The sequence below is a fragment of the Pundamilia nyererei genome, unplaced genomic scaffold, assembly GCF_000239375.1.
Source record: "Pundamilia nyererei isolate P.nyererei 1_Seehausen unplaced genomic scaffold, PunNye1.0 scaffold00085, whole genome shotgun sequence".
Taxonomy (NCBI): domain Eukaryota; kingdom Metazoa; phylum Chordata; class Actinopteri; order Cichliformes; family Cichlidae; genus Pundamilia; species Pundamilia nyererei.
In genome coordinates, this window is record NW_005187486.1 from 2,036,735 (window position 1) to 2,046,197 (window position 9,463).

The window sequence follows — 9,463 nt, forward strand, 5'->3', positions numbered from 1 at the left end:
AACTCATATCCACACATGTCGCTCGCTCACCCCACACACAGGGCATCTCTAACCATCTTGATGGTCATCTTATCCGCAGCAGCGGTGAATAAGACTTCCAACAATTACTAACACTTACAGTGAGATGCCCGATGATGTCTTTCCAAGAAGCAAACAAATTGAATTCGCTTTTATTCCAGTCAAAGAAATCAACTTCTCGTAATTACCCCACATGGCAAAAAAAAAAAAAAAAGATAAAAGAGAGTGATAGGAAGTCAGGAAAAAAAAGAAATTTGCAAACCATATCATTTTTTTGCTGAACATTTCAACTAATGATATTGTAATAAGATGCCTTGCAATGGAGTGGGAATGGAAAACGTAATTACATGCATTAGTTTATCTAAGCGCTTGTACCGTCGCAGATCCATCAGTTTTTCAGAGCTCATCTGGAAGCCCATGCATCACTGTCAGGAGCCGTTTGATGGGGGGAAAACGTGTTCATTTGTTAGCCTCGTTTAAAAGATGGCGCCTCAGATTCACTTAGGCCCAGACGGAGCAGAGCAGTTATGACAGCGCCATTACAAAAACACACACACACACACAAAAAGAGAAAAGGTCTGAGACGGAGCACTCTGCGCCTTGGCAACTTCATCAGCTTTTTGCATTAAGGTGATTACAGTCAATGAGAAGAGCCGTGGTCGTGTTGTGTATGTTAATGATGAGATGATGATACGGTAACAGCTATTCCACCTGGACTGATGTTCGATGGTGAGGCCGTGTGCAGCTCGGTGTTACTACAGAGACGCATGCATGCCTGCAATGTACCTTACCTGCAAAGACCGTTTGTCTGGATTGACTTTAATGGATACGATGGCTTTGTTATCAGCTCAATCTGAGACCTGAAAAAGGACAAAAGCAGCTTTATTGTTAAATTTATTTTTCTCAGTACAACTTAGTTATGTCTTAAATATATTTTATATTACCTCTGCTTGTTAGGGTGGATCGTGACTACTTTATTTCATAAAAGTCTTGAAGTCAGAGTACAAAAACTGCTTTCTTTCCTCATGTGACTGATCTGGGATAATATGGATGAACAAAAGTTTGGTATTATTTCTGAATCTGAATTTTAACCACCGCTACAAGCTTTCACTGAAACCAGGAATAATCTTAACTAATCTTTGCAAAATCGTCCACAACGTTGGAAGCACTGAAGATGACGTAAAGAACACTGATTGCCACCAATCACAGGGTGGGAAATGTTAGGCACCACATGAACAATGGCTTGTTGAACTTGATATTATGGCCTGACCTGAGTGACTTTGACAAAGGGTGAACTGTGGTGGCTAGCCAGCTGGGTCAAAGCATCTCAGAAAACAGTGGGTCTTGTAGTGTTTTCCAGGTGTGCAGTTATTGCCATAAGAGATCCGAGGAAGGCCATTGGTTGAACCTGAAACAGGGCAGAGCCTCAGTTAGTGTTGTGTGGAGCTCAAACTCAAAATCTGAGCTAATGTAAGAGATCCTGAAATGCAGACAGTCAGAAGTGTAAAATAAAGGAAAGAATTAAGGTGGAGTCATTGTGGACATGCTCAGATTTATGCATTATTTACCTCAAAAAGAGATGAGGAGAAAGATGGACAATACTAAGAAGGTGAGCTGGCTGAATAAGGGAAACCTTGAGTCCTGGCATTCATGTGGACATCAGCTAAAAAACAGTTTGCTATTCAGATTTCTGATCGTTCAACTGATTGGATCATGTGACAGTTGGAGTTTTCCCTCGTTACCTTACAGCACTGGTGATATATGAACAAAACTGAATTGGTTCCATCAAGATTTGAGACTTGTGGTAAAATAGCCACATGCTGAGTGAACCCAACCCCAGCAGGTCACCGGCGAACTGGTGGATCTTAACACCACAAACCACCTTCATATATCCTGGCATAACAGTCAGAAGCTGGTACTAATGTGATGTCTCCTTCCATGAAATTGTTTTTTAAAGTAAAACAATACACGACTGAGCTTAAGAAGAAATTATCTGCCCTTTTTATTTCACAGTTAAATTAATAACTTATGTGTCATCTGTTTTTGCATCTGTATTTGGAGATCACCTTACATCAGATGAGCGGTAGATAAAACCAGCTTGATATCTGATATTCAATAAAAAGGGTTGATATCATGTTCACTCTGTTATTCTAAGCCCAGTAGCTGTATTCCCCGTGGATCTTTCTGAGCAGAGGCAAGAACTAACACAGGCTGAATTCCCAAAGGGGCCACAAATACTGAAAAAGGAATAAAACGACTGTATTTGTGATGCACTCGAAACCTTCACCAGACAAATATTCTGCAGCCGCATATGAAAGGTTTTTATCACCCTACGGATTGTCATGCTTTCTCATAACAGTCATCTGATCCTTACAAAATACAAAGCAAACGCCTACTTTATATGCCTACTTATTGCTGGTAGCCACCCAAACTCAGGCTCACCAAAACTTCCTTCCATTTGATGACACTGGTATTGCTTCTGGTGGGATAACCATAAATAGCTAGTCCCCAAGCTCCTTCGAGTCCTCGTCATTTAGTGTAAAGTATTAAAATGGACCTGGGAAATAAACAGCTTGTGGTCCCTTAGCACTTTCTCTTGCTGAGGTTTCACTGACTTGAATTTGTTTTCTAAGCCAACGTTGAACAAACATTCACCCAAAAACCCTTTTATGGCAATCAGATTTATATCACTGAAATTTATTTCCTCTTTGCAGCACCAATCAAAGATAACCACATGGATTTGTGCCTTCAAAAATACACAAACAAACATTTACTTGAAATATAAGCTAGATAATTAAACTCATCTCCTCCAGTAAGCAATGCGGGTCACGCAGTTGTCCGTCCTACCCTAAACAATTAGCTTGTGAGCACTTAATTAATAATTTAATAAACCCATGAAAGTTAAGCACATGTTGTGTAATTGATGACACAATTAACGGCTATGAGGGGTTTTTTTTTCAGGAAACTGTCCTTTTAAGAGACGGAGGGGGGGAACAGTGGCTCGTGCAGTGCTACAGGACACCATTATGTTCCTCTCAACTCTTAATGGACATTAAACATGGAGCTGAAGAAATACACAAGCACAATTGAGTTAGCGGGCACTTACAGGGGAGAAGCCTTGCCCCATACATTTGCGTAACAACACATAACTGTCACAAAATTACATGTCATTATTGAGCAGATCATATGGATTCCACTTATTGTTGCCTAATGGCCTCTTTTTAAAAAAATGCAGTTAGCCTGCAGTTTAAAGATGGAGGATGCCAGGGTGTCGTCTTGCCCGCCCTCCACCGAAACCCAGGATCTGCTTATTCACTTACATTTCAAACGTCAATTTCCGTTTGCAATCAGCTCGTTAAGGCTGACAGCTTGAAAGGCAACCATTAATGACACAGACAACGGGCCATCGTCTCCAGGACCGGCCTGTTTCTACTGCAGCCGGCAGAGGATATGACTGTGGAACAGACTGCAGATCACAAGTGGATGGAAACCGCCCCCTGCTGGCTTTGAGAGAGGAAAGCTCCAAAACAAAAGCTGGATCTAAGTCACCGTGAGTTCGTTCTTCTCCTGTGACTGAGCAGATTTTTCATCCATGGAAGATATATTTTTATTTCTTTTTGCTTTCTATTTTGTGCTCTTTTCTTGGGTTTTCGTATTGCATATATATTTCCATTACTTATGTCTTTCAGTAGATCTACTAGCTTTGGAAAAGCATTGAAAATGGAAAATCAACATTTTTAGTTATGTTTACTCTTAAAATTAGTATTATAGATTTATTTGTCATGCAGCTATATTGAGCTCCTTTTCCTGCATGTTAATCTTTTACTATTATTTTGGTTGCAAGCTGAGATTTCGGCACTCTTAAAGTTCTTTACTGTCTACACTTTGGAATTTGGATCTAACGGCGTGTGCTGGACATGAATGACGTAAACTTCATGATGATGAAGGCTGTAACTAACCTTCTGTAACCCACAGAAGGCTGTAACTCCCTTTGTATTTCTTTCCATGCTACGTCCATCTTGGTACAAAGAACTCACAAATACCTTGTGCGAACACAACCCAACTGATGGAGTCTCACAAGTTTCCTTCTGCTCACTTGACTTTGTTTTAGTTTTTTACTCTCTCACACAAGTTGCAGTTCAGGGACGCTCCAAACCTGAGCAGAGTGCAAAAACTGACTTCAGGAGGGTAAATCTGTAAAAACCCTTCGTGCATGATCAGAGAAGGAAACTTTATGCTGAAAGTGAGGGAAGCTCAGACACTTTCATTGAAGAATATACTGTCTGTATGCAAGCTCACTGCCTAGATGGGAGTTTTCATGGCCTTAAAACAAACCACTCATTTCTTGTGGCACCTGGATAGGGAGGAACTCATTTATTTTTGAGGGTGGACTAAAAAGTGTCCCATACTCAAAAAAAATACATCTGAAATTATTCAATAAAGCTAGCACTTGTAAATATTTGCTTCAGAACGAGTACAAAAAAGTTCAAATTGTAAGTAAAAATATGCTTTGCATTTATTTTGATATCAGTTACCTGAATGAGTTGGTTCCTCTTGCTTTCCCCGTTATCTCCATATTATTAAAGGTGATAATGGGCTTTGCTCACATAACTTTAATGCCCATAAACTAATAGAGTGTTTTCCCCTTTTTGTTAAGGTGGGAGAGTCTTTGATTAAGGTAATTGTGCAGCAGTAAAACTCTCCAGTGAAAGTCTTTTTATGGTTGCCACCTGCCTATTTTATTTAGTGTAATGGAAACTCTGGGATTCACCGCTGCCCGACTCTCATTATTTTGTCAGTATTTATTCACTTTTGCTACCTGATGAAACCTCTCAAAATGTCATCGCAAGCATTTTTTCATCAGCCTCGACTTCAACATTCAATTTAAATCCAATGATTTAAGCCGCCAGATGTTTCGCTTCCACTGAGGACAATTAATTTTTTTCCCGAGCCTTTAGCAGGTATAACATTTTATTCGCCCAAAATTGGAGCTCCCTCATTTGGAAATGGAAATCTCTCTGTATTAATTTTTTGGCAGCTCCTCTTGCATGATTCATGAAAGGCCGGTAGAGGGCTAATTGTTCGAATTAATTTGTGTAAACAACTAAGCAAGAGATAACAGAATTACATCTGCACTTCCTTGGCACGGGTTCAGGAGTGACGGGCCTCGACAGGCAGCTGCATCAAGACGGCATCCTTGCCAGGAATTAAAAGCCACAAAATATTAATTAATAGACTTTTTGTTGCGTTAATCTGCACCAAAAGGTTTAAGGGGAGCGGGATGGGGGGCATCTGAGTGCTGGGGAACACAGCGCAAAAGTAGGCAGTGTGCATAATTAGAATAAATTAGTTTGATGAAACATTTTTAAAGATGTTTTTTTATTTATTTTATTATTTTATTAAACCCGGTGTGGTCGCAATAAAATTAAAAATAAAGGAGGGGAGAGGCACAAGAGTTGGAGTCAAGTTTTTTGACAACCTCATTAATCACCATGGTAATGGCCCCTTACAGTTAGAGCACATTTGGCCTTCTCTCTATAAGTAGTTGAGTCCAATGGCGGTGTAGCGCATGTGAGCAGCCCCCTGGCCGAGGAACAACCAACGCCGAGTCCCAGGACTTCTGAGAGTGTAGAGCGGAGCCAAGAGGACGCAGGACCATCAATCACCTGAGCTTCACAGCTCCCCCTCCTCCTGTTCTCCCCAAATTGAAGGAGCAGCCCATACTTTGCACTTGTCAATTTAGAGCTTTATCTACACGCTAGAGGCTAATGAGCCATCTCAAACTCTTGATGGCCGGGATGTAAATGATCTTAACTAGCTCTATGTCTTCTGTCACGAGTTATAGGGCCAAGATGGGAGAGCGAATGGAGGAAGGGAGTGTTTGAGGTCCTCAAATGCTTTCAAATAAGTCACCTTCTTTTGTCTGAAAGGACTTTTCTTTTTTTTTTCAGTGGATTGTCTCCGGTCAATACTTGGAGCAAGGCACCAATCCTGCCAGGGGTGCCTGTTTCAAGATCAGCCAAGACTAAATAATAAACTATAAAGTGCACATTAATCATGCTGTATAAAGCTTTGATTAAAGTGACAGTAAAACTGTCTCTGTTGTTATTTCTCTAGACCAGAAACATGGCTGACCTCATCAGCTTAAACCTTTAAGCTTCCTGTAAACATGCTGCATGCCAGGGTAAGAAAACACGTAATTTTTTTTTACTTTGATGCAAGAACTATTCATGAACAAACTGCTTGAACAGGCAAACGAAACTCTACAGTAGTGATCTGTGATGCAGTTCAATGTAAAATTAATAATAAATATAAAACAAAGGCCAGTGTGGCTAATATAGGTTTGCTGAAAGAATAAAAAATATTTACAAAACTGGCAAAAGATGAAAAAACTCCAGTTTGAAATGGTAACGCAATGGTGTCAAATCTCACCAGAGAGGTTTAGAGATATTGAACAGTTGTTCTGGGACGGTAGAGGTAGGACTGCAGTAGGTAGGCTGCTCAAATACAAAATAACCTACATACTGTATTTTACCAGCTATCAGCTTCTGCTAGAGTCCTGACGAGCTTCAAAAAGATGAAAATATGAGTCACTGTCTGCTGGTCTTTGAAGATCTTGGCATGTTTCTCTAGAAGAAGAATCTTCTGTGATCTCCTGTCAGCTGCTACCTTGTTTCCGTGGGTTTGCCGCAACAGATCTGGCACAGATTTTTACCCTAGACGCTGTTCCCGATGAGAACTGTGTCTCCTCCTGGTCATGAAACTGAGATCTTCCACATTTTAGGCAAACCAAATGCCTGCAATTCAGTATTGATGTTTTTCACGTGGCATCATGTGCACATTGCTCGAGTATATTGATGTGAACTGATGCAAATTCGTTCAGAGGAAAGTGACTACTCAAGCCAGCTTACGCCTCTGGTCACTTTCACATCCTCGGGTTCACAGAAATGAGGGACAACATTACTGACACAATTTAAAGGCAAGTACGTACCGTTGTGTGGTTTAAATTTGAGGCACAAAAAGAGGAATTGAAGAAAACTGAGCCAAATCACAGGACTAGCATGGTAAATTCTAAAAATATGTTTCGGTAACTCAGTTGCAGCTGTCGATTGTACTCCTGAGATTTGACCCTTTAGTGACCTTACCAGTAGTAAAGGAGAGATGAAACAGATCAGAATTTAATTGCAAACATGGACACAAGCTGCATGAAACTCAAAATATAAAGCTTTAAGGAAGGAATTATAAATATGCATGCATGTGATCTGGTATACTGACCACAGTATACACAGTATGCAAACAGAGCGACTAATAAATACTAGACAGCCCATGCTGAGCAGAGAAAAAGGACAGCAAGCAGCCCTGTGAGCATCTGAGCAATGCTTCTAATGACTACTAAAGCTCAGTGAAACTGAAAAACCTCAGATGAATCACCTTTTCCAATCAGTTACCCCCCTACAGGGCTCACACTGCTCTCTCCCACAATCATATATGCAATGTAAACACGCCGCGAGGACGGCCCATTTCTCTCCTGCTTCTTTCCCGCCACCATTTTAAGGTATATTATTACAATAAATTATGGCTGTAACGCGGGGTGGGAGGCAGAGAGAAAGTGGAGGCTGAGCATTCATTTAGCTCTGGTAAACTTCCTCCCGTTGCTGCCAGTTCATGATCACCCATCCAAACGAACTATTTTATGCCCGACTTGCCTGATGCATGAGAACGAGAGTGCTGGGCCATTTTTTTCCCATCTCTTTTCGTGCTTCCTCTCTTCACCCCCGAAAGAGAAAAATCGATCGCAGGACACGAAGAGGCCATTGGGTTGTGTTTTCTTTATCTTGTGTCTCACCTGGGTCCTGTTCATTTCTGCTCTGAGGAAGCCACCTGTACCGACACCTACACATCACTTCAGGCAGAGCACGCTTCTAACTGTTACAGCGTGCTGTGCTTTATGTTGTATTCCTGAATGTAGAGTCTGCTGCTGAAATGAACCACGTACCAAAGGCTCTGTATTAATGCTAATGCATGCAGGAGCTGTTTTATATGCCACAGATCCTCCGACTGAAAGATGGAGAATTTGTGATATTCTTCCTACCTTGTGAAATTACACACAGTTACACATTAGCAACATAAACACACCCAACCTTTTTTGCTGTCCACTCTGGTCCAGGACTATCTGCAGAGAAGCTTGTTGATGGCGCAGAGTCTAGAATCAGCAAAGAGGAGATAAGGCCGCACAGCCTTGGTGTTTCAAGACAAAATCTTTGTTTCCTTGTCATCTAAACACAAAAATTGGAGTTTGTCAGAAGTTCTGTTTCCAATTACCTAAAATACAGTGTATGTATGGATGAAAGGCCAAAACACATAGAAAAAGCTATATTTGGTAAGATAGCTTTGTATCTATGGAGAAGGCATTCATCAAAAGACTGAAGTTAGAGGCTTTAAGTTTTTTATATTTGGGCTTTTTAGGCTTTTTTCGTGTTAGTACAGCAGGAAAACTGGGAGGAAGACCAGGGGAAGTCACGCACGCCTTCTCCATTAGCTGTATAAGACATGGCTTACCAGCTCTACACAGTGAGATAAACCAGTGTCCAAGTGGTGCAATTCATCCTTTGGTTAGGTTAAGTTACCAAAAGCAGTTCAATAAGGAGAGATCATTAGAAGGAATTGAAGGTGTTTTATTGATCTACAGAAATCTGTTATGCTACACGGCTGTTAGACTTTGAGGGCCCAGAATGAAATCCCAGCAGTGATAGGAATTAAGGAGAATCCCCAGGAGTCTAGATGTTGGTGGTGGTGAAGACAAGATGGAGGCTTGGAGGGTGGGAGTGACTCGCGTGAGGCCGAGGTGGGAAGGTAGGAAGGTGGTGCGTTGTGTGATTTAAATTATACATAGTGGAGGCTGATTGGGCTGGAGAAGGTGGGTAGAAAGACGACTGGACAACAACAATGAAGTGAACATTGAGTTTTACAGTGTGGAAAAGTGGAATTGACGTAATAAATGGACAAGGAGCATTTTTTAATTATTTTTGAATTATTGGGTTATAGCAAAAACCACTATCTGCTTTATTATCCAGTGTAGTCCTTCCCACACGCTGCCTTGTGAAAGCCACCCAGGTATATTTCAAGTATTTTTCACCCATTCAAGAAAACAATGTGTTTTCCTGCAGGCTGCAGACAAGAATAAGAGCAGTGAAGTTTAATTTGTTCTTCTAATAAAGAATGACTGAATCTCTTTTCACCTGAACCACAAATACAATTGAAAGCTGTTGCAAACACTGAAATGGTTCCAGAATTTAAATTCAAATTCAAATTTTATTTGTCACGTACACAGTCATACACAGTACGATATGTAGTGAAATGCTTGGACAGCTGCTCGTGACCTAAAGAAAACAAAAAAGGAAAAGACTATGAATAAGATAGGAAATAAATATGAAAAATTAAAAAG